Raw genomic sequence first — 24,545 nt, 5'->3', positions numbered from 1 at the left:
CTCTTATACCTTTTACAACCCTAGGGTCTATTCATAGCAGCAACCGCACTGATCGCATGGCCGCTGGTGTGTGCTAGAAGGGCGCGGTGCTAATGCACCACACTTTATCGAAACGTCATAAGTGTTGGGATGTGGTCGTTTCCTTCACAGCCTGCTGCACTGAACAAAGTACTGCAATGAAATTCTGTGCACATCACCGCACCATAGAGGTGTAAATGGAGACAACAGGAAACAAGGCAAATTGTCTTGCCTTTGTGTTGGAACTACACAAATGATTTGAATGAACCCCAAAGCGAGAGAGAGATAGTAGTCACCAAGACAAATAGGAAGGGTAAATCATCCCAGCAGGGCACAGACAGCAATAAAAATGTGACAGAGGTTCTACTTCCACTCTATAATAATCCCAAGCAGCCTTTACGCCTTATTATGATCAAGCAAAGGCAATGCATTACTTTACCTATTAACCTTTCTAATCCCCTCTTCAACTACTTGACAGTTTAAAAATAAGGATGCCAGTTGCATCAGGATCCAGATTTTCATGTGATCACTTGCTCTAAAGTCCCTCTTTCTTCATGTACCCTACATGGAGCCAGGTGGCAGTATGAACAGACCCTGCAACTAGATGGCTTCTCATTAAGTCTATAAAGAAACATATGTCAGCTCAGTGAAAAAACAGTTTGGTCTGGTGAAGTAGGTTGCTGGCTTATCTAAGGTATATATTTGGTTACATTTATATAATGGTGAGAGTGAAGGGGCAAGTCAGCCCCAAGTTGTTTTAGAGTCCATTCACACTAGCGCGACTTGTCAGGCGACCAAGTCGCCTGACAAGTCGCGGTCGGTCGGTCGCCATTTAGTACAGGACCCGTTCTAATAGAAGCGACACAAGTCGCTCTGACTTAGAAAAAGGGTCCTGTACTACTTTGGGGCGACCTGGAGGCGACTTGCATTAACTTCAATTATATGAAGTCTCTGCAAGTCGTGCCGAAGCGTGCACCGCGACTTCACAGGTCGCCCCCCAAAGTCGGGTTGCGCCAGTCTGAATGGGCTCTTAAGGTATCGTTATGCTTTTATTCCCCTTTAATTGAACCCAAGACAGGTGCCCGCATTGCAAAAATGATTCACTGTTCGAGGAGTCCCAAAACCAATACCCAGATAGCAAACAGTTCACAGAGTTAGCAGCTATTACAGACTCTTTCATCCTCCTGTGCCACACCATTGGTACATCACCATGCTGTACACTGGGTCATTAGCCTGGTGAACAGAAATCTAGTTGCATCTGAAAAGATCTCATTTTTCAGGGCTGCTGGGTCCTCAGCACAGTAGGAGATCCAACATTGAGACATCTTAAAGTTGTTGTAAACCCTTCCATAAACCCAGTGAAGTGACTGGCTTCAGGTGATGCACAGAGATGAAACAAATCCACCTACATAAATTTTATCTATTTATCTGCACTATTCTCTTCTCTACAGTGCCTTGAAAAAGCATTCATAACCCTTGAAATTTTCCACATTTTGTCATGTTACAACCAAAAACTTAAATGCATTTAAATGGAATTTTATGTGATAGACCAACACAAAGTGGCACATAATTGTGAAGTGGAAGGAAAATGATAAATTGTTTTTCCATTTTTTTACAAATAAATATGTGAAAAATGTGGCGTGCATTTGTATTCAGCCTCCAAAGTCCAAAGTCCAGAGTCCAAAGTTTTTAATACCACCTTTCGCTGCAATTACAGCTGCAAGTCTTTTTGGGGATGTCTCTACCAGCTTTGCACATCTAGAGAGTGACATTTTTGCCCATTCTTCTTTGCAAAATAGTTTAAGCTCTGTCAGATTGGATAAAGATCGTCTGTGATCTTGTCATTCCCTGTCTCACTCCTCACTATTCCGTATTGACCTTGCCTTTGGCTCGGACCTAACCCACGCCCTTTCTCCGGTAGTTACCTATTTAGCTAGGGGGTTGTCGGATCACTCCCCACTCCAGCTCCAGCTCAGGCTTCCGGGGAGTAGATTACCCATGCACTGGAAGCTGAACCCGTTTTGGCTTTCACTGTTCTCGGACCATGCATCATTTACCACCCAGCTGACACACTTTTTTACTGAGAACAGGCACTCTGCAGCTCCGGGGATTGTGTGGGACACTATGAAAGCATATTTACGTGGGATGTGCATTAAGGAGGTATCATCTATTAAATCTAATAGCAGACGCTGGGCAAAGGAAGCTGGTGAGGCGGTGCTTCAGGCCGAGCGTGACTACTTAGCTTCCCCCACGGTGGCCTTGGAGGGCCGTTGGTTGGAAGCGCAACGATTCTATAGATCTGTACAACACCAGCAGGCGGACCATAAGCGCTTCTTCACCTCCCAGGCTTACTTTGAGGAAGGGGAGAAGACAGGTCACATGCTCGCTGTGATTTCTAGAGCCCAGCACCCTCCATCCATAATACGCAGGCTGGTTCTTTCTGCAGATCGGGAGGTCACGGACACTGCGGATGTCTTGCAGGGATTTAGGTCATTTTTTGAAGATCTGTACTCCTCCAAGGTGTCCTATGAACCGGAGGACCTACAGACCTTCCTTGGGGAACTCCAGCTGCCGAGGGTGTCTGCCCGAGATAGGGCGATGCTGGATTCTCCTATCCGGTTGGAGGAACTACAGGAGGCTTTGGCTTCTTCCCCCAATTCTAAGGCCCCAGGGACGGATGGGATACCTTTAGAGATGTATAAAACTTTTGGAGGGGTTTTGTTGCCTGAGTTACTTACTGTCCTACAGGCCACTTTTGAGACGGGGGAGCTCCCACGCTCCATGTATGAGGCAGTGGTAGTTGTTCTCCTGAAGCCCGGGAAGGATCCGACTCGCTCGATTTCTCTATTACCCACTGATTTGAAATTACTGGCTAAAGTGCTGGCCACTCGCTTGTCGAAAGTTATTGCCAAGCTGGTGCATGGTGAACAATCCGGTTTTATACCGGGCCGGTCCACGGCTACCAATATCCATAGGTTGTATTTGAATATGCAGGTCCCCCGGATAATTGTGGCCAAAGAGCAATACTATCGCTTGACGCTGCTAAGGCATTCGATAGCGTGGAATGGCAGTACCTGTGGGCGGCCCTTGAAGGCTTTGGCCTGGGACCCTCCTTTATTAAATGGATGAAAATCCTATATGCTGCACCTACGGCTTGTCTCCACGTCAATAATTCGCTTTCACGATCATTTCCGCTATGTAGGGGCACTAGGCAGGGGTGTCCGTTGTCCCCCCTGCTGTTTGCCCTAGCGGTGGAGCCTCTGGCGGCGGCAGTAAGGGCTGACCCGGCTATTGTGGGTTTCCGACGGGGGGAACGGGAAGACAAGATTGCATTGTACGCTGACGACGCGCTGTTGTTTTTGGGAGACGCGTCGGGCTCACTGATTGCATTAATGCACCTGATTCATAGATTCGGATCCTTCTCGGGTTTCCAGATAAATTGGGATAAGTCTGTCTTGCTGCCGCTAGACCCCCTAGAGGTGGCATTGCCCCTGGTGGCGTCACAGATTGAGGTGGTGACCCAGTTCCGCTATTTGGGAGTGGTGATCCACCCTGATCTGGGGCAATATATTAAGCTCAATGTTCTCCCCTTGTTGCATAGGTTTTGAGATAAGTTGACTAGCTGGGTCAGGTTGCCTCTGTCAGTGGTTGGCAGATGCAATCTGATCAAGATGATTTGGAATCCACAACTTTTATATGTTTTGCATAACGCACCGATATGGGTCCCCATACATGTGTTCAAGCGATTTAACACGGTTTACCGTGCACTCATTTGGAGGATACAGTCCGCCAGGATTCGTTTAGAAACTTTGCAGGAGGCCAAGGATAGTGGTGGTTTGGCCGTTCCAGACCCCTATTATTACTTTTTGTCATCTCAACTACAGCATGTGACGGGGTGGTTGCTAGATGACGCCACTGATCCTGTCAGACGGATCCTTGAGACGCGTCTGGCTGGTGGGACGCTTGTCGAGGCGCTGGAGTCGGGCACCCTGCGAGGTTCGCCTGGCTGTCCCACTCTCGCGCTTCTTGACAGGGTTTGGCAAAGAGCTAAGAAACATTTTACATATGTTGGATTCTCCAAGTACTCCCGTATACTGAATAACGCTAACTATCCCGAGCTGGATAAATTGCGGACCTCTCTGCGGTGGGGTGACTATGGCGTCCGCTTTATTTACCAATTGTATAGGGGGGATGTGCTTAAAGATTTCCAGTCTCTACGCACCGAATTTGGACTGCCTAACTCCCTCTTCTTTCAGTATCTCCAGTTACGTCATGCCATTCACACTCAGTCTAAGGTCTCTCCATGGGGTATGTGGCTTTTAAGTGCAGGGAATCCTGGGCTGAGGACTTGGGTCCCATATCCGCTGAGGAGTGGACCAGCATCCTGGACAATGTTCCCAGGGTCTCTCTGTCCTCCTTGCAGAGACTCACTCAATTATTTATTTTACATCGTACCTACCGGACCCCGCAGCGCTTGCATAGTTGGCAGAGGAGGGATACTCCCCTTTGCCCTCGATGCAAAGTTCACATGGGCAATTTATTGCATATGCTGTGGCGCTGCCCGAAGTTGCATCGCTACTGGCATGGGATTATACGCTCTATTAACGATATCTGGAAACTGTCATTGTCTGTGGAACCCAAATTGTGTATCCTGGGATGGCTGGATGAGGAACTCTACCCCCCCGAGATACACACTGCAATCCTCAGAGTACTTTTTATTGCTAGAAAGCTGATAGCCCGGAAATGGATCTCTGCTCAGGCTCCTACGCATGATGCCTGGGTTGAGGAGGTTAAGCTACTCTTGAACAGGGAGCATCTTACCTATAAACACAGAGGGAATGTCATGAAATTTGAGCGCATATGGGGCCCATGGTTGGATGTCCCAGGTCTAGCCCCACTCCATCTAGTGTCCAATAGGATTATGGGTGGGGTTCGACGATCTTCGACGTAAGGTGGCTGCGACCTTCAGGGCTTTTCCCTGGGTCGGCGCCGGGGGAGCTCCTCAAACTATCTACCACATTTTCCTTATGGCTGGTACTTGGACATCCACTGTGCCACACGTGCATGGAATAGCTCACCGGATTTTAAGTGTCTTGTTTTGTTTTTGTCGGTGACGGGGGCGTCTCCTCCTAGAAATCTGTGCTGGAAGTATGATGCTTAGAGTATAAGATTATTGCTACTGCACTGTATTTTCTTTCTTTTTTGGGGAGATGGAGAACTCTTCTTTGGTTTTGTTTTGTATTGTTTGTGAAAAAGTTTTTTCTCAATAAAAATTATCTGATTTAAAAAAAAAGATCGTCTGTGAAAAGCAATTTTCAAGTCTTGTCACAGATTCTCAATTGGATTTAAGTCTGGACTTTGACTGGGCCATTCTAACACATGAATATGCTTTGTTCTAAACCATTCCATTATAGTTCTGGCTGTATGTTTAGGGTTGTTGTTCTGCTGGAAGGTGAACCTGTGCCCTGGTCTCAAGTCTTTTGCAGGTTTTCTTCTAAGATTGCCCTGTATTTGGCTCCCTCCATCTTTCCATCAACTCTGACCACCTTCCCTGTCCCTGCTGAAGAAAAGCATCCCCACAAAACGATGCTGCCACCACCATGTTTCACAGTGGGGATGTTGTGTTCAGGGTGATGTGCAGTGTTAGTTTTCCACCACAAACAGCATTTTGCTTCTTGGGTAAAACTTAACATTTTGGGCTCATCTGTCCAGAGCACCTTCCTCCACATGTTTGCTGTGTCCTCCACAAGGGCTTCTCGCAAACTACAAATGGGACTTCCTTTGGCTTTCTTTCAACGATGGCTTTCTTCTTGCCAAACTTCCATAAAGGCCAGATTTGTGGATTGCACAACTAATAGTTGTCCTGCGGGCAGATTCTCCCACCTGAGCTGTGGATCTCTGCAGCTCCTCCAAAGTTACTATTTTCCTCTTGGCTGCTTCTCTGATTAATGCTCTCCTTGCCTGGCCTGTCAGTTTAGGTGGACGGCCGTGTCTTGGTAGGTTTGCAGTGGTGCCATACTCTCCATTTTCAGATGATGGATTGAACAGTGATCCGTGAGATGTTCAAAGCTTGGGATATTTGTTTTTAACCTAACCCACTTTAAACTTCTCCACAATTGTATCCCTGACCTCTCTGGTGTGTTCCTTGGCCTTCATGATGCTATTTATTTACTAAGGTTTTTTAACACACCTCTTAGGGCTTCACAGAACAGCTGTACTGAGCTTAAATTACACACAGGTGGACTCTATTTACTAATTAGGAGACTTCTGAAGGCAATTGGTTCCACTAGATTTTAGTTTGGGGTATCAGAGCAAAAGGGGACTGAATACAAATGCACGCCAAACTTTTCATATATTTGTAAAAAATTTTGAAAACCATCATTTTCCTTCCACGTCACAATTATGTGCCACTTTGTGTTGGTCTTTTATATAAAATCCCAATAAAATAAATGTACGTTTTTGGTTGTAACATGACAAAATATGGAAATGTCAAGGTGTATGAATACTTTTTTTGAATGTAAATCCATTTAAAGTTCAAAATGTATAAAGTTTGTCTGAGCAGTCAGAAAAAAGGGGACGTGGAGCTAAATTACACTCTGCAGAGTTCAGTGAGGAGAGTTCTAAGAGCTGAATGGAGGGAAGGAACAGAGCTGAGGCTATCAATCAGCTGGAGCTCCCTCTCCTGTCACCTTTTTCTCTTGGTGTCAGTCACTTGTCAGAAGTGACTCATGCTAATAGCAGAGGAAGGAAGCAGCAGACAGAATTTATACTTAGTGCTCTCAATTAGGACAAGTACACACTTTTAAACAGATATGCTGTTTTCATATTTCATGACCAAGGTTTACAACCACTTTAACATTTTAACATAAGGCATTTCACTTTTAGAAACCTACACAGATCAGGCCTGTGTCGGCCAACAGGAGGCAGGGGAGTGGAGAGTAGCAGGGCCAAGCTCATATTTTACAGGAATAGTAAAAAGCAACCGGTACATACCATTCAGCTGTCTGTAGTGATTTGTTTGACATGAAGCTAGCTTCTTCATGTGGATTTTTCTCTGTTCGAATTGACCCAGTTTGCAACACGGTTTCTCTAATATTACTACTGAAGATTGCATAGATTACAAAAAATGTTTTATTATTTTAATGTGGCGCAGTATAAGCTTTGTTTTGTGGGCTCTTCTACGGATATGCATAGAACTACTTTTAAGTTACAGTGCATATGAAAAGGAATGCGGACCTTGCACTCTGCAGCAAACTTATGGATCTGGTACTGTAATTTAAGGGTAATAAAACATTTCAATGAAATAGGATGGGTGGCTACATGTCCTCAAGACGTAAAAGATAAAACATAGGATTAGGCAGGTCTGGCTATTCTTGGACACGGGCAGCCAGGAAACTATGCATTTGTCTTCCCTATCCAGTCAATGAACAGAGCCAGTGCACATGTAGTAAAAAAAATGTATTTCCTTCTCAATGAAGGACATTCGCCAATCGGTCACAAGGATATTCCAACATGCTAAAAAAAACTTTCTGCGCCGCAATATTGGTGACAAGCTTCAAAAGTCCATCTGTCATGAGTAATGTCAGAATAAGACATAAGATTTGGGCCTTGCCAAGACCATGATTTGGGCCTTTCCAAGGCCATACTTTATATTTTTATTACTTTTTAGTAAAATCTAAGGAAACGCAAGATAAGCAAGAAAGATATTGACCCTTGTTCTGATGATACAGTTCCTTGCGAAAGTATTCGCCCCCCTTGAACTTTGCAACCTTTTGCCACATTTCAGGCTTCAAGCATAAAAGATATAAAACTGTAATTTTTTTGTGAAGAATCAACAAGTAGGACACAATCATGAAGTGGAACAAAATTTATTGGATATTTCAAACTTTTTTAACAAATAAAAAAGTGAAAAATTAAGCGTGCAAAATTATTTAGCCCCCTTAAGTTAATACTTTGTAGCGCCACCTTTTGCTGCGATTACAGCTGTAAGTCGCTTGGGGTATGTCTATATCAGTTTTGCACATCGAGAGACTGAAATTTTTGCCCATTCCACCTTGCAAAACAGCTCGAGCTCAGTGAGGTTGGATGGAGAGCGTTTGTGTTTCAGTTCTTTCCACAGATTCTCGATTGGATTCAGGTCTGGACTTTGACTTGGCCATTCTAACACCTGGATATGTTTATTTGTGAACCATTCCATTGTAGATTTTGCTTTATGTTTTGGATCATTGTCTTGATGGAAGACAAATCTCCTTCCCAGTCTCAGGTCTTTTGCATACTCCATTAGGTTTTCTTCCAGAATGGTCCTGTTTTTGGCTCCATCCATCTTCCCATCAATTTTAACCATCTTCCCTGTCCCTGCTGAAGAAAAGCAGGCCCAAACCATGATGCTGCCACCACCATGTTTGACAGTGGGGATGGTGTGTTCAGGGTGATGAGCTGTGTTGCTTTTATGCCAAACATAACATTTTGCATTGTTGCCAAAAAGTTTGATTTTGGTTTCATCTGACCAGAGCACCTTCTTCCACATGTTTGGTCTGTCTCCCAGGTGGCTTGTGGCAAACTTTAAACAACACTTTTTATGGATATCTTTAAGAAATGGCTTTCTTCTTGCCACGCTTCCATAAAGGCCAGATTTGTGCAGTATACGACTGATTGTTGTCCTATGGACAGAGTCTCCCACCTCAGCTGTAGATCTCTGCAGTTCATCCAGAGTGATCATGGGCCTCTTGGCTGCATCTCTGATCAGTCTTCTCCTTGTATGAGCTGAAAGTTTAGAGGGTGGGCCAGGTCTTCGTAGATTTGCAGTGGTCTGATACTCCTTCCATTTCAATATTTTTGCTTGCACAGTGCTCCTTGGGATGTTTAAAGCTTGGGAAATCTTTTTGTATCCAAATCTAGCTTTAAACTTCTCCACAACAGTATCTCGGACCTGCCTGGTGTGTTCCTTGTTCTTCATGATGCTCTCTGCGCTTTAAACGGACCTCTGAGAATATCACAGTGCAGGTGTATTTATACGGAGACTTGATTACACACAGGAGGATTATTTAGTCATTTAGGTCAACATTGGATCATTCAGAGATCCTCACTGAACTTCTGGAGAGAGTTTGCTGCACTGAAAGTAAAAGGCGCTGAATAATTTTGCACGCCTAATTTTTCAGTTTTCTATTTGTTAACAAAGTTTGAAATATCCAATAAATTTCGTTCCACTTCATGACTGTGTCCCACTTGTTGGTGATTCTTCACAAAAAAATACAATTTTATATCTTTATGTTTGAAGCCTGAAATGTGGCAAAAGGTTGCAAAGTTCAAGGGGGCCGAATACTTTCGCAAGGCATTCTATACAGCAACACTAAGGGCCACTAAGGGCCAGGTAGCCAGTGCACTTAGAAAATTACAAATGCCACCTAACTTTTTGAACCAGTCTTTTGCCATCACCAGCCCTTCTAAACAACATGCTACCAGGTACAACTCATTACAGTCTACCAGAATAAAAGCTATTTACTGTCACCTATAAGTAAATTCAGCATTTTATTAGTAACAACTGAGACAAATCAGTGACAGTTGTGAACTGGTGGCCTTCATCTCATTGATGTCACCAATTCCTACTGAAGCAATAAATAGTTGAACAAAAAAAACGAACTAGCTCACAGGTGTAAAAGCAATGGTTGTACTTGCCGCCGCCTTTACATCTTCTTCCAACACTCTTCTGACTAGCCAGAAGCACTGGAAAAGATTTGGATAGCATCCAGGTTCTGCCGGTTATTCCTGTACTATATTTGTAGTAGTGTTACATCTGCTGTTCAGCAATTCTCTCATCTGCTTTTTGTAAGATTTCCAGTAATGGTAGATTAATATTTATTCATAAACCCACATGTCTTCCTTGGTAGGTTACTCAACATTTAAATTCATTAGAAAACTGTATTATAAAATTTCATTTATGAACAAATAATAAAATCTAGATACATGGGACTATTTATTTTCCCTGAGCACCTCTTCACCTATCTTATACATTAGAATTAAATAATATTAGTTTTTGGGGCTGCCCATGAACAACCCCAATTCCAAAAAGTTGTGTAAAATCAACATAAAAAAACAGAATGCAATGATTAGCAAATCTCATAAACCCATATTTTATAAGAAAATAGAAATCATCAAACTGAGGTTTTAAAGTGAGAAAAATGTAACATTTTCAGAAAAAAAAAAAAAGCAATTTTGGAATTGATGGCAGCAACATGTTTATAAAAAGTTGATACAGGGCTATGTGTACCACGGTGTAGCACCCCCTCCTCTACTAACGTAAACGTATGAGACCAGATACTGGAATTTTGAGAGAGGAATGTTGTCCCATACTTCCCTGATTCAAAATTTTAACTGCTCAACAGTCCTGGGTCTTCTTTGTTGTATTTTTCATTTCAAGACGCGCCAAATATTTTAATTAGTAAAAAGTCTGGATTACAGGCAGGCCAGTTAACCTCCTTGGCGGTAATCCTGAGCGTGACTCGGGGTTGATTTTTCATATCAGGAGCGGTAACCCCGAGTCACGCTCGGGGTGGATTGCAGAGAGCGCAGCGGTGTTCTCTTACCTTATCCTGGCGATCCAGCGATGATCTCTCATTGCTGAGATCGCCAGCAGAGAGTCCCGCCGCTCCTCCATCCCTCCGTCGGTCTGATCACTTCCTAGTTCCGTTCCCTGCAGCAGCAGGGAGCGGAACTAGGGAGGGAAATTAAAAAAAAAAAAAAAAACGTTGCACAAAACACAATTTATATTATATATATATATATATATATATATATATATATATATATATATATATATGCATATATATATATATATATATATATATATGCGCATATATATATATATATATATATATATATATATATATATATATATATATGCGCATATTATATATATATATACACACACACACACACACACATATATATATATAAAATTATATTATTGATTCAATTATAATTCATGCGTTATATATATATATATATATACACACATATATCTATATATAATATATAATGCATGAATTATAATCTAATCAATAATATAATTTTATTATATATATTATATATTAAATAATAAAATAATATTATTGATTTGATTATAATTCACGTGTTTGTGTTTCAAATTTATCACATCTGGGATGTCTACTAGACTCTTGTTTTGGTCAGGTTTAAGTCAGTAATTACTAAGAATTGTAGGCCTATAATACATAACACCAAATTTCCATGAAAAGAATTGTACCGCTTTTGGTATGTAATTCCTGACATAATCATACCACCAGGGAGGTTAAGCACCTGAACTCTTCTACTATAAAGTAATGCTGTTGTCATTGCCCTGCTGAAATATGCAAGGCCTTCTCTGAAAAAGAGATCGTCTAGATAGGAGCAAAAACTGCTCTAAAACCTGGATATATTTTTCAGCATCCAGATGAGCAAGCTGCCCATTCTATACTCACAAATGCACCCCCATACCAGCAGAGATGCAGGCGTTTGAACTCATAACAAGCTAGAAAGGTCCTTCTCCTCTTTAGTCTGCAGCTATGCTGCCTATGGGTACCAAAAAGAATGTCAAATTTAGATTTGTGTCACCACAGAACAGTTTCCACTTTGCAACAGACCATTTTAAATTAGCTTTGGCTCAAAGAAGACAGCAGCATTTCAAGATCATGTTCAGATACGTGAATATGTGTTACCATTCCCTCTTGGTTATTTACTCACCAGATACATGCCAAGTAATCGCATATCCAGCAACAGAAGACAGGAAAACCTCTTAAAGGTTTGAGGTTTGCTAATAATTCCAAGTGATAACCCCCAGCTAATGGTACTCTGTAGTAGTGACACACAGATAAAAGGGAAAAACTGAAGATATCCAAAGCCTGATATCGTAAAACTTTTTAAACTTTTAATCAAAAAAATTCTTAATAAATTGAACTCACATTTTATGAATAACATGCTGGCAGATAAAATGACAAATGCCGCTGGTAAATCGTGGTTGCGGTGGATCAAATGAGACCAACTTCGTGTCTCGGCTAGTTCCTCTCTGGGCTTCCTAACGTCACTTCCAGTTTGGATGTCAGTAAACAGATCTAGCTGCCGTGCAGCCACGTCGACGCGTTTCGTCATTCCGACTTCGTCTTGAATCCCAGCTTTTCACAAATTGGTGAATCTCTGCCCATCTTTACTTCTGAGACACTGACTCTTCAAGGTGCTTTTTTACAACCCAATCATGTTACTGACCAGCTGCCAATCAACCTAATTAGTTGCAAAATGTTCTTCCAGCTTTTCCTTGTTAGTACTATTTAATCCGCCAGCTTTTTGTTGCCCTGTCCTTTGATATGTTTTTTAATTCTCTATTGTGAATAAAATACGGGTTTATGAGATTTCAAATCATTGCATTATTTTTTCATGTAGATTTTACACAGTGTATATTATTTATAAGAGAGTCTTTATGTATATCTCTTTAGATTGGTGGCTAGTATTCCAGAGTTAAATCATTATAACCTTTTGTAGCATCCATGCCTGATCAGTTTGTGTCCACAGACTGGTAAACCCTCAATGATTCTGTGGGCAGCCAGATGTAAACAGACTTGTGTCTGTCTACTTTTGGCCACCTCTGATCTGTCATGTTTTTTAGGTCTAGAAAAAAAAAAACAGAAAAGAATGCAGTCCTTTTCTGCTTTTCCCCAGACCTGGACAGCAGGCAGATAGATTTTAACGAACATACAGTGGGTACGGAAAGTATTCAGACCCCCTTAAATTTTTCACTCTTTGTTATATTGCAGCCATTTGCTAAAATCATTTAGGTTCATTCTTCTTCCTCATGAATGTACACATAGCACCCCATGCTGACAGAAAAACACAGAATTGTTGACATTGTTGCAGATTTATTAAAAAAGAAAAACTGAAATATCACATGGTCCTAAGTATTCAGACCCTTTGCTGTGACATTCTATATATTTAACTCAGGTGCTTTCCATTTCTTCTGATCATCCTTGAGATGGTTCTACACCTTCATTTGAGTCCAGCTGTGTTTGATTATACTGATTGGACTTGATTAGGAAAGCCACACACCTGTCTATATAAGACCTTCCAGATCACAATGCATGTCAGAGCAAATGAGAATCATAAGGTCAAAGGAACTGCCTGAAGAGCTCAGAGACAGAATTGTGGCAAGGCACAGATCTGGCCAAGGTTACAAAAAGATTTCTGCTGCACTTAAGGTTCCTAAGAGCACAGTGGCCTCCATAATCCTCAAATGGAAGATGTTTGGGACGACCAGAACCCTTCCTAGAGCTGGCCGTCAAAGCTAGCAAGCCAAACTGAGCTATCGGGGGAGAAGAGGCTTGGTGAGAGAGGTAAAGAGAGAGAGGTAAAGAAGAACCCAAAGATCACTGTGGCTGAGCTCCAGAGATGCATTCAGGAGATGGGAGAAAGTTGTAGAAAGTCAACCATCACTGCAGCCCTCCACCAGTCGGGGCTTTATGGCAGAGTGGCCCGACGGAAGCCTCTCCTCAGTGTAAGACACATGAAAGCCCACCTGAAGGACTCCAAGATGGTGAGAAATAAGATTCTCTGGTCCGATGAGACCAAAATAGAACTTTTTGGCCTTAATTCTAAGCGGTATGTGTGGAGAAAACCAGGCACTGCTCATCACCTGTCCAATACAGTCCCAACAGTGAAGCATGGTGGTGGCAGCATCATGCTGTGGGGGTGTTTTTCAGCTGCAGGAACAGGACGACTGGTTGCAATCGAGGGAAAGATGAATGCGGCCAAGTACAGGGATATCCTGGACAAAAACCTTCTCCAGAGTGCTCTGGACCTCAGACTGGGCCGAAGGTTTACCTTCCAACAAGACAATGACCCTAAGCACACAGCTAAAATAACGAAGGAGTGGCTTCACAACAACTCCGTGACTGTTCTTGAATGGCCCAGCCAGAGCCCTGACTTAAACCCAATTGAGCATCTCTGGAGAGACCTAAAAATGACTGTCCACCAACATTTACCATCCAACCTGACAGAACTGGAGAGGATCTGCAAGGAGGAATGGCAGAGGATCCCCAAATCCAGGTGTGAAAGACTTGTTGCATCTTTCCCAAAAAGACTCCTGGCTGTATTAGATCAAAAGGGGGCTTCTACTAAATACTGAGCAAAGGGTCTGAATACTTAGGTGATATTTCAGTTTTTCTTTTTTAATAAATCTGCAACAATGTCAACAATTCTGTGTTTTTCTGTCAGTATGGGGTGCTATGTGTACATTCATGAAGAAGAAGAATGAACCTAAATGATTTTAGCAAATGGCTGCAATATAACAAAGAGTGAAAAATTTAAGGGGGTCTGAATACTTTCCGTACCCACTTTAAGTCTGTTTACATCCGCTTGCCCATAGAGCTGTAAGGAGTTTTTAGGTCTGCCTGAAAAACCGACAGGCAGATCTAATTGGAAAGCCTGTTTGAAAGGGGCCATAGACAGTTCAAATCTCAGCCGGTTCAGCCTTTTATGGGCAGGCTGATTATACCCATCCATCCATTGATCAGCTTGGGTACAAACAGCATGTCAGATTTTTTGGATGCGATTACTGCCAGTGGCTATAGCCTTTAGCAATAGTCAATGTGTTCTCCTGGCAGGGATGGCTCCTCTTGCTCACACCCCCCACCCACTGGAAGAAGACAAATCGCAGGAGGGATTCCCCCATAAACAGTGATTGTGTTGATGGGGGAATCGGGGTTGCAGGAAAGGAAAATCATATTGGCAATTGGAGGATTTTAATTTATGAAAGAATGTAAATAATTATCATATATCTGTCTCATTGCTCCTGTTTAGTATTGCCTGGCAGTGTGACAAAGCTGATCACTGTCCTCCACTGTAATATCTGATAACTCTAATTGTAATGTTTATAATAACTGCCTCCATTAAATCAGCCAGTCCATTTCTATTCTTTTCAAATCTGCACTAAAATACACTGACAGTTATAATCTGATCAGTTGGATCATAGCTTCTTTCAGACTTTCAATCCATGAGATGACAATAACCCTACAGTTAAGTGCAGTGCCTCAAATCAGCCAATGAGAATTTATCTTTCACTAATATGATTACAGAAAGGCTCCATGCACACTGGCTTAAAAAATTGTTGCTTGTACAGGAGTTTGGGGTTTTGCCTGTAGAAGCAGCTCAATGTTATCCAATGTGTCCATGCACATTAGGATGATTGCAGGCATATTTTAAGCTCAGCGTTTAGAAGCAGGAAAAAACCCTTCTGGTTTGCGTTATGGATTGGAGTTTTCTGGCAGAAAAAAAAACACGAAATTCTCCTAAACTCACCTAAACTGTGTACAAAAACGCTCTATATGAGGTTTTTTTTTTTCTGCCAAAGGAATTGCCCAGTGTGCATGGAGCCTTAACTGTGCCAGGACTGCTATGAATTAGTGCACCAGCCCCATATATTATCCTTGCCTTAATGAATAAACATGCTCCTATTTACCTTTAAAGTACTACACCATGGAAAGTATCTGTACCAGGGAATGAGGCCCCTAGGTAAATAGATATCCATCTTGGATCTTTCATTCACACATGACCTGGATAACAAAATTACTCACCCAAATATGACAAGGCATTTGCAGTACTTCTAAGGAGATTGGAAGAATAACTTGCAGTATTACTGAGCAAAATATTTAAGGCACAGATCTCCAGTTTTAGAGTTTCCATAGTTCAGCTTTTGTCCACAACTGTTCCTCTTCTAGATCTCTACTAGTAAATACATTACTGTAACTAAGAACATGAGTAAATTACTGTGCTGCTTAATGTCAGTACCGTCATTATTGATGTTGGTGTGGAACAATTCTACCTCAAAGTTCAAACAAGTGCTAAAACTGTTCACTCTGCTCCCTGGTCCCCTCTTTCAGAGCACCGCTGTGTTTACTTTGTAGGCTAAAAGGCTGGAGAGCCACTACTAGAGGAGGAAGATGAGGAAGCTGAGATGCTGAAAATAAAAATCAGTGCTTTTTCTGCAACGTGTGAGGATGAATTATTCCAAAGTGTCTGCAGCTACAAGTGCTTATTTTAACTGCTTGAAAAGGATATGCAAATACTTGAATTTCTATTATCCTGACTGTCATGCTGTTCCCTGGCTGTTATGTCAATGCTGTGGCTTCAATGCTTTTGGCATTACTGATTTGGACAGTCATTCACAACATGCTAATTCCAGGTCTGTGATTCAAATGTAAATCTGACATGGCCAATTAACTAGCATTTTCAGAAACAGGACAACAATGGCAGTACCCATGTTTCTCTAATGACACTCGTGATCATAATTTTTTTTTTCATCCCACAAAGTTTAAGTCATATTTTCTAAGATTTCAGTAATAAGTATTTAAAAATAAGATTATTGTTTGACTCATGAAAAAAATGGATTTTTGTTTTACATAAAATCCTTTTCTCGAATGTTGATTGATGGACACAGCTCCATATCTTCTTGAACCTTGGGTTTATGCTGCTCCCTACAGGAGTAGGACACTAGGCATTAAAACGTTTGACTACACCTACAGGGCAGTCCCAAGGGATATACTCCAACTTCCTGCTACAGGTCTTCAGTTTTGTAGCAAGCAGTGTCAGAAGAACATATAACCCAACTAACCCTGATCGCCCGAACCACATCCAAAGAATGCAAGGCAATCTCTTTAGGGTGCTTAGGCTTAGGACACAAGGAAGGCAACACAATGTCTTCATTTAAATGAAAACCAGAGACGACCTTAGGAAGGAACGACTGGCAGGGACGAAGCACCACTTTGTCTCTGTGGACCACCAGGTAAAGTGAATGACAAGACAATGCAGCCAACTCTGACACCCTATGCGTAAAAGTAATAGCCACCAAGAAGGCTATCTTCTGCGACAAAGTAAGCAGAGGAAGCTCACAAATATTTTCAAAACGTGGTTTCTGAAGAACCAACAGCACCAAATTGAGGTTCCTCGGAGGTAACAGGGACCTCACCTAGGGAGCCAGGTGGCGGACCCTGTGCTGCCACGCAGCTTTAACTGTCTAGCAGTTGTTATTACATGTTATGTTATGCTATGTTATTGCTATCTTCCTTGCACCCCTGCTGTTTCTGGCTAGATGGTTTCTCCCATCTCCATTTTCCTGCTGTAACTGCCATTTTGTTTAGTTGTTATGAGGAGACTGCAGAGTGTGGAAGCTGTGTAACTTCATTGTAAATTTACCTATGGAAAAGCCTCTATGTTTATGCCTTTGCTAACTTGAAGCATAAAGAAGCATTGGAGAACACCTCTGGAGTCTTTATTCATTGAGTAAACTATCTGTTAAAGCCATCATTCAACCTGCTGCACACACTTACAGACTGGGTATCTACAAGAGGGTCACAGGTACAATCGATGCTGAGACAGAACAGTAAATTTACAGGAATACACAGCTTCAGAGAGTAAATTTACATGAAGAATTCATCACAGGTATCTCTGCAGCTTAAGAAAAGTAAATTTACATTTATCCATCACACAGTTATCTCTGCAGCTTCAGCAGTAAATTTCCAAGAAGTACTTGAAGTAAATTTAAAGGAATACACAGCTTCAGAGAATACATTTCCATGAAGAATCCATCACAGGTATCTCTGCAGCCTGCAGCTTCAGAACTCCTTCTGAGGTGATCCAGTTTGAACTAGTTCCAGCCCTAGCTAGCTATTGTAACAACAAATACCTCAGCCCAGCCTGCTTACTAACAGAAGTCACTACTTACAGAGCTGAGCTCTGGCAGATTTCTAACAAGACACCAGAAATACAGTACTTATTATGTCTGACAGAGATCTCACAGAGTTACCTGCATTTAGTCAAGATAAAGCAGACTCCTTACTTCATTCTGCTCATCCTGTCAGAGCCCCTCATCCATCCTTGAAGGCAAGGGAGGTTTATGAAGCAAGTAAGGAAGAAACATCTAGTAACTTGACTGCATTATGGGAAAAGACTTTAAGTTGTATAACAGCCACTAATGAAACTAGCAACAATTCTGAGCAATTGAACACTGCTCTCTCAAGGGTTAAGAAGGCATTTGAGAATTATAAAAGACTTTCTGAGAAGTACTATTCTCTATTGTCACATTCTAACATAGAGGAAGCTGCATTGGAATTAAAGGACTTTACTTCTAATGACCAGCAGAGGCATAGCACATATCTTGAAGCAAAGGCACAGATAGAAGGGAGATTGGCACAGATACATGAGACTACATCCTGTAACTCTGCTTCTTCCAGACACTCAGGAAAATCTTCTAGGTCTGCCCGCTCATATCATAAATCTTCTTCTAAGTCATTGCGGTCCTGCTCTATAAGGTCAATACTGAGCGACCAAATACTCAAAGCTCGCCAAAAGGTTGCAGTAGCCCAGGTTCAAGCCGCCTGCTCTGAAAAAGAAGCAGCCATCAAGGCTCAGCTAGAAATTCTTCAGAAGAATAGAGAAAAGGAAGTAGCTTTAGCAGAGTTATCTGTCTTGGAACAAGCCCTATTGGAAGAAGAAGGAGCAGCTTGTACCAGCTTGCCTGCTTGTCAAGACCCTGTTGAAAGGACCCTACAGTTTGTCCTAACTCAGAACCACGACAATACAGTCCCACCTACAGTTGGAGATTCTTCTCATAATCATCCAGCAAGTGGATCAGAAGGCAATGTGTCGCCAAAGCAAGCTGGTCAACTAGACGCACCTACTAACAGAGACCCTCCACAACTACCGCACGTCACAAAATCAAGTGAATCAACCTACGCAGCTCATGTGCCACCACAACCCTATGTGCATAGAGATTACAAGGGCACAGCAGAAGACTACAGAATGAACTCTATACCCCCTTTGATACAGCTCTCTTTGACTTCAAATGCTCAGAGACCTTCAGTCGACAGACCCTTACCTAAATTAAACCCATCTGCAACACCTTTCTCTCTACCTACCAGCCAACATCAGATACCAACCATGGTCCAAGACGGCGCACCATCAGTAGACCCTGTGGCTATAAAAACTGAAAGCACTGACATTGAAGAGTTCAGCAAGTATGTGATTCGACGAGAGTTGATTACAACTGGACTGTCTGGATTTGATGACCGCCCAGAAAACTACAGGAGTTGGAGATCTACATTTAAGGCGGTAACCAAGAACTTGGACATTGATCCTCAAGCAGAACTTGACTTACTAATAAAGTGGTTGGGGCTTCAATCTTCAGGAAAATGCAAGAGACTTAAATCTGTCTACATTTATAACTTTAAAGCAGGCCTTGATGCTGCCTGGGAACGTCTAGAACAAGACTATGGGAGCCCCGAAGTCATTGAATCTGCCTTATTCCAGAGACTAAACAACTTTCCTAAAATCTCTGTTAAGGACAATCATAAGCTTAGAGAGTTAGGTGACCTCCTTCAAGAACTTGAAATTGCTAAGTTAGATCCTAGTTTACCAGGTCTTAGCTATTTAGACACTGCTCAGGGCGTAAATCCTATTGTAGCAAAGTTGCCTAGTTATCTTCAGGGAAAGTGGACTAGTGTAGGATCAAAGTATAAGTATGAGCATCGTGTTTCCTTCCCTCCCTTTTCTTATTTTTCAGAGTTCGTGCGGAAGGTTGCAAGATCCAAGAATGACCCAAGCTTCTTCTATCCAGATACAACCACCATTCCTTTAAGTACTTCAAGGGGTATTGCCACCAACAGTAAATTCAAGGATTTAAGGCATCCTATTGCCGTGAGGAAGACTGCAATAGCATCCAACGTCTTGACAGACATCAAAGCAAGCAATCTTAATCAACAGTGTCCTATTCATAATGCGCCACACTCTCTCTCCAAATGTCGTGCATTTAAGGACAAGCCTATTGAAGAACGCAAGTCATTTCTCAAAGAGCATAATATCTGTTTTAAGTGTTGTGCATCCTCCGATCATTTAGCTAGAGACTGTAAGATCGCCATCAGATGTTCTCTCTGCAACAGTGCCAAACATGTGGACGCTCTTCATTCAGACCTGTTCAAAAGGAAAACTTCACCCGGCAGCAACCCCAAGACTACATCAGATGATGGCGGGGAGAGAACTGAGCAATATGCCGACCCCGTAACCACAAGATGTACAGAGGTATGTGGAGAAGGGCTTCATAGCAAGTCTTGTAGCAAGATATGTCTTGTAAGAGTTTTTCCTGAAGGATGTCCACAAAATTCCATAAAAATGTACGCCATACTCGATGATCAGAGCAATCGCTCATTGGCCAGTACAGAATTCTTTGACCTATTCAACATTCAAGGAGAGGCCTGGTCCTATACCTTGCAGACATGTGCAGGAAAGGTCAATACTTCTGGAAGAAGAGCCCATGGCTTCATAGTCGCATCAGAATATGAGGACACAGAGTTTTCTCTTCCAACGCTAATCGAATGTGATCAACTACCGAACAACGGAGAAGAAATCCCCACACCAGAGGTTGCACGTCATCACCCTCATTTGAGACACATTGCTAACTACATTCCACCACTTAACAAGGATGTTAAGATTTTGATTCTACTAGGGAGAGACATTCCTAGAGTTCATAAAATAAGAGAGTTATGTAACGGTCCAGATGATGCTCCTCAGGCCCAGAAACTTGATCTTGGATGGGTGATAATAGGAGAAGTCTGTTTAGACCAATCTCACAAGCTCTTGGATGTAGCTTCCTACAAAACTAATGTTACCTGTCAATTGATGAAATGTCCATCGCACTATTATGTGAAGGAAAGACTTGATTTTAAGAACGAAGTTCCAGATCAAGCACTCCAAATCATTAACTGCAAGCTCACTTCTCAAAAGGACTTTGGTGATTCAGTGTACCAGACTGCTTGTGATGACAACAAGATTGCCCCGTCAGTCGAAGACAAGGAGTTCATCAAGATTATGGATGAAGAGTTCTTCAAGGACAATTCCAACAGACCCAAGTTTTTAATGGACCAGTCTTCTACAAACTCAGAAGAAGATATCGATTTCCACCTGGAGGATCCAGATACTGATCCGGAAATCCGGCCTGAAGTTGTAGCATTGAGTTCCAACATCTGCTCAAGAAGAAATTTGGAGGATGAAGATGACTCCACAGATATGGGGGATGGAACTAATGAATGGATGCAGGCCAAGACTCTGGTTAAGCCTCCGGACCAGCTGGAACTCAGCGAGGCTGAACTTAAGGAGGAATTCACTCGTATCCTAACTGCAAACAACCCTCATGCCCCCCAGAACATTGTGAGGTACAGTTTTAAGGAACGGGCCTACAAACCCATTAGCATAGTGGACCAGCTGGCCGTACGCTTCTCCCTGGATGGAAACATGTCACGCGAAGACTCTGATGAAGCGCGGCGACAGATGGCGAAGTTGGGAGTCATTGAAGAAACTCAGACCAACGACTCCACAGAGCCGGGAGACAAAGATACAAATGGGAAGTCTGACGCTCAGGCTAGTGAAGAATGGACAGAAGGTGAGGAAATACCATCCAGGAACAAGAAGGAGAGAAAACTGACCAACCAGTTCAATTATAGCGAGAGAGCGTGCCAGAGCATTAACAAACCCCTGCAGGAGCGAGCTTCTCAGACAGAGCCACCTCCAAGAGCCACCTTCTCCGCCACTGCAAACCAGTGGAAATTCAACCCACCACACGCTTCACAGATGGGCGGAGCATGGGAACGTATGATTGGGATGGCAAGGCGCATACTGGATTCTATGTTGCCTGATGTGAGTTCTTCACGTCTTACCCATGAAGCACTTACTACATTCCTTGCTGAGGTCGCAGCAATAATCAACTCAAGACCGCTGACAGCTGTATCCACAGACCCAGAATGTCCAACTGTTTTAACTCCAGCTGCATTATTGAGCCGGAAAATTGGACAGATCCCAGCGCCAAAGAGCATCTTTGATGAAAAGGACATTTACGCTCAATACCTTGCAGATTGTTTCTGGGACAGATGGAGGAGGGAATACCTCACACTTCTCCAAGGACGTAAAAAGTGGCAAACCCAGAAGCCTAACTTAAAGGAAGGGGACCTGGTTCTTCTAAAGGACAAGCAAACTCACTGGATCCAGTGGCCAGTTGGAGTTATTACAAAGGCCATTGCTAGTGATGATGGAAAGGTCCGAAGTGTGGAAGTCAGGATTGTAAAGGACGGGAGCCCAAAAACCTTCCTGAGACCAGTCACTGAGACAGTCCTAATTATGCCTGCTTCCAAAAATTCTGATTCAATGTTATGTGAAGGAGTCACTTAGATCTCTAGCATAGTTAGCTTAGAGGAGAGGGCTACATAGCATTCTACTGTATGCAATGTTAATTGTATGTTTATGGAAAATAATTGTGTAGTGGTATCTCACGATACCAGGCGGGGAGTGTGCTGCCACGCAGCTTTAACTGTCTAGCAGTTGTTATTACATGTTATGTTATGCTATGTTATTGGTATCTTCCTTGCACCCCTGCTGTTTCTGGCTAGATGGTTTCTCCCATCTCCATTTTCCTGCTGTAACTGCCATTTTGTTTAGTTGTTATGAGGAGACTGCAGAGTGTGGAAGCTGTGTAACTTCATTGTAAATTTACCTATGGAAAAGCCTCTATGTTTATGCCTTTGCTAACTTGAAGCATAAAGAAGCATTGGAGAACACCTCTGGAGTCTTTATTCATTGAGTAAACTATCTGTTAAAGCCATCATTCAACCTGCTGCACACACTTACAGACTGGGTATCTACAAGAGGGTCACAGGTACAATCGATGCTGAGACAGAACAGTAAATTTACAGGAATACACAGCTTCAGAGAGTAAATTTACATGAAGAATTCATCACAGGTATCTCTGCAGCTTAAGAAAAGTAAATTTACATTTATCCATCACACAGTTATCTCTGCAGCTTCAGCAGTAAATTTCCAAGAAGTACTTGAAGTAAATTTAAAGGAATACACAGCTTCAGAGAATACATTTCCATGAAGAATCCATCACAGGTATCTCTGCAGCCTGCAGCTTCAGAACTCCTTCTGAGGTGATCCAGTTTGAACTAGTTCCAGCCCTAGCTAGCTATTGTAACAACAAATACCTCAGCCCAGCCTGCTTACTAACAGAAGTCACTACTTACAGAGCTGAGCTCTGGCAGATTTCTAACAAGACACCAGAAATACAGTACTTATTATGTCTGACAGAGATCTCACAGAGTTACCTGCATTTAGTCAAGATAAAGCAGACTCCTTACTTCATTCTGCTCATCCTGTCAGAGCCCCTCATCCATCCTTGAAGGCAAGGGAGGTTTATGAAGCAAGTAAGGAAGAAACATCTAGTAACTTGACTGCATTATGGGAAAAGACTTTAAGTTGTATAACAGCCACTAATGAAACTAGCAACAATTCTGAGCAATTGAACACTGCTCTCTCAAGGGTTAAGAAGGCATTTGAGAATTATAAAAGACTTTCTGAGAAGTACTATTCTCTATTGTCACATTCTAACATAGAGGAAGCTGCATTGGAATTAAAGGACTTTACTTCTAATGACCAGCAGAGGCATAGCACATATCTTGAAGCAAAGGCACAGATAGAAGGGAGATTGGCACAGATACATGAGACTACATCCTGTAACTCTGCTTCTTCCAGACACTCAGGAAAATCTTCTAGGTCTGCCCGCTCATATCATAAATCTTCTTCTAAGTCATTGCGGTCCTGCTCTATAAGGTCAATACTGAGCGACCAAATACTCAAAGCTCGCCAAAAGGTTGCAGTAGCCCAGGTTCAAGCCGCCTGCTCTGAAAAAGAAGCAGCCATCAAGGCTCAGCTAGAAATTCTTCAGAAGAATAGAGAAAAGGAAGTAGCTTTAGCAGAGTTATCTGTCTTGGAACAAGCCCTATTGGAAGAAGAAGGAGCAGCTTGTACCAGCTTGCCTGCTTGTCAAGACCCTGTTGAAAGGACCCTACAGTTTGTCCTAACTCAGAACCACGACAATACAGTCCCACCTACAGTTGGAGATTCTTCTCATAATCATCCAGCAAGTGGATCAGAAGGCAATGTGTCGCCAAAGCAAGCTGGTCAACTAGACGCACCTACTAACAGAGACCCTCCACAACTACCGCACGTCACAAAATCAAGTGAATCAACCTACGCAGCTCATGTGCCACCACAACCCTATGTGCATAGAGATTACAAGGGCACAGCAGAAGACTACAGAATGAACTCTATACCCCCTTTGATACAGCTCTCTTTGACTTCAAATGCTCAGAGACCTTCAGTCGACAGACCCTTACCTAAATTAAACCCATCTGCAACACCTTTCTCTCTACCTACCAGCCAACATCAGATACCAACCATGGTCCAAGACGGCGCACCATCAGTAGACCCTGTGGCTATAAAAACTGAAAGCACTGACATTGAAGAGTTCAGCAAGTATGTGATTCGACGAGAGTTGATTACAACTGGACTGTCTGGATTTGATGACCGCCCAGAAAACTACAGGAGTTGGAGATCTACATTTAAGGCGGTAACCAAGAACTTGGACATTGATCCTCAAGCAGAACTTGACT

General features: G+C 42.5%; 1 protein-coding gene and 2 pseudogenes across 5 annotated transcripts in view; 2 read left to right on the top strand and 1 right to left on the bottom strand.

Annotated features, from left to right (window-relative positions):
- The window catches only part of LOC309557020 (serine/threonine-protein kinase Sgk3), a 148,496-nt gene that overhangs the window by 73,483 nt on the left and 50,468 nt on the right, over positions 1–24,545 (bottom strand). For 2 of the 3 annotated variants that reach the window (XM_082259623.1, XM_082259622.1), the window contains exon 2: positions 15,630–15,775. The exons of the other annotated variant lie outside the window; for it this stretch is intronic. The gene's annotated coding sequence lies outside the window, so the exon portion shown is untranslated. The remainder of the gene's footprint in view (positions 1–15,629; positions 15,776–24,545) is intronic. 3 annotated transcript variants of the gene reach the window in all.
- LOC309555633 lies at positions 17,830–18,856 on the top strand (annotated as a pseudogene). The gene has a single exon. The product of its transcript is annotated as an uncharacterized misc_RNA (transcript).
- On the top strand, positions 23,171–24,197 carry LOC309555632 (annotated as a pseudogene). Its single transcript has one exon. The product of its transcript is annotated as an uncharacterized misc_RNA (transcript).

The sequence above is a fragment of the Pelophylax lessonae genome, assembly GCF_965119305.1.
Source record: "Pelophylax lessonae genome assembly, chromosome: 5".
Lineage (NCBI taxonomy): Eukaryota > Metazoa > Chordata > Amphibia > Anura > Ranidae > Pelophylax > Pelophylax lessonae.
The sequence above is the reverse complement of the archived record's forward strand: the minus strand, read 5'-3'. Positions and strand labels throughout refer to the sequence as shown.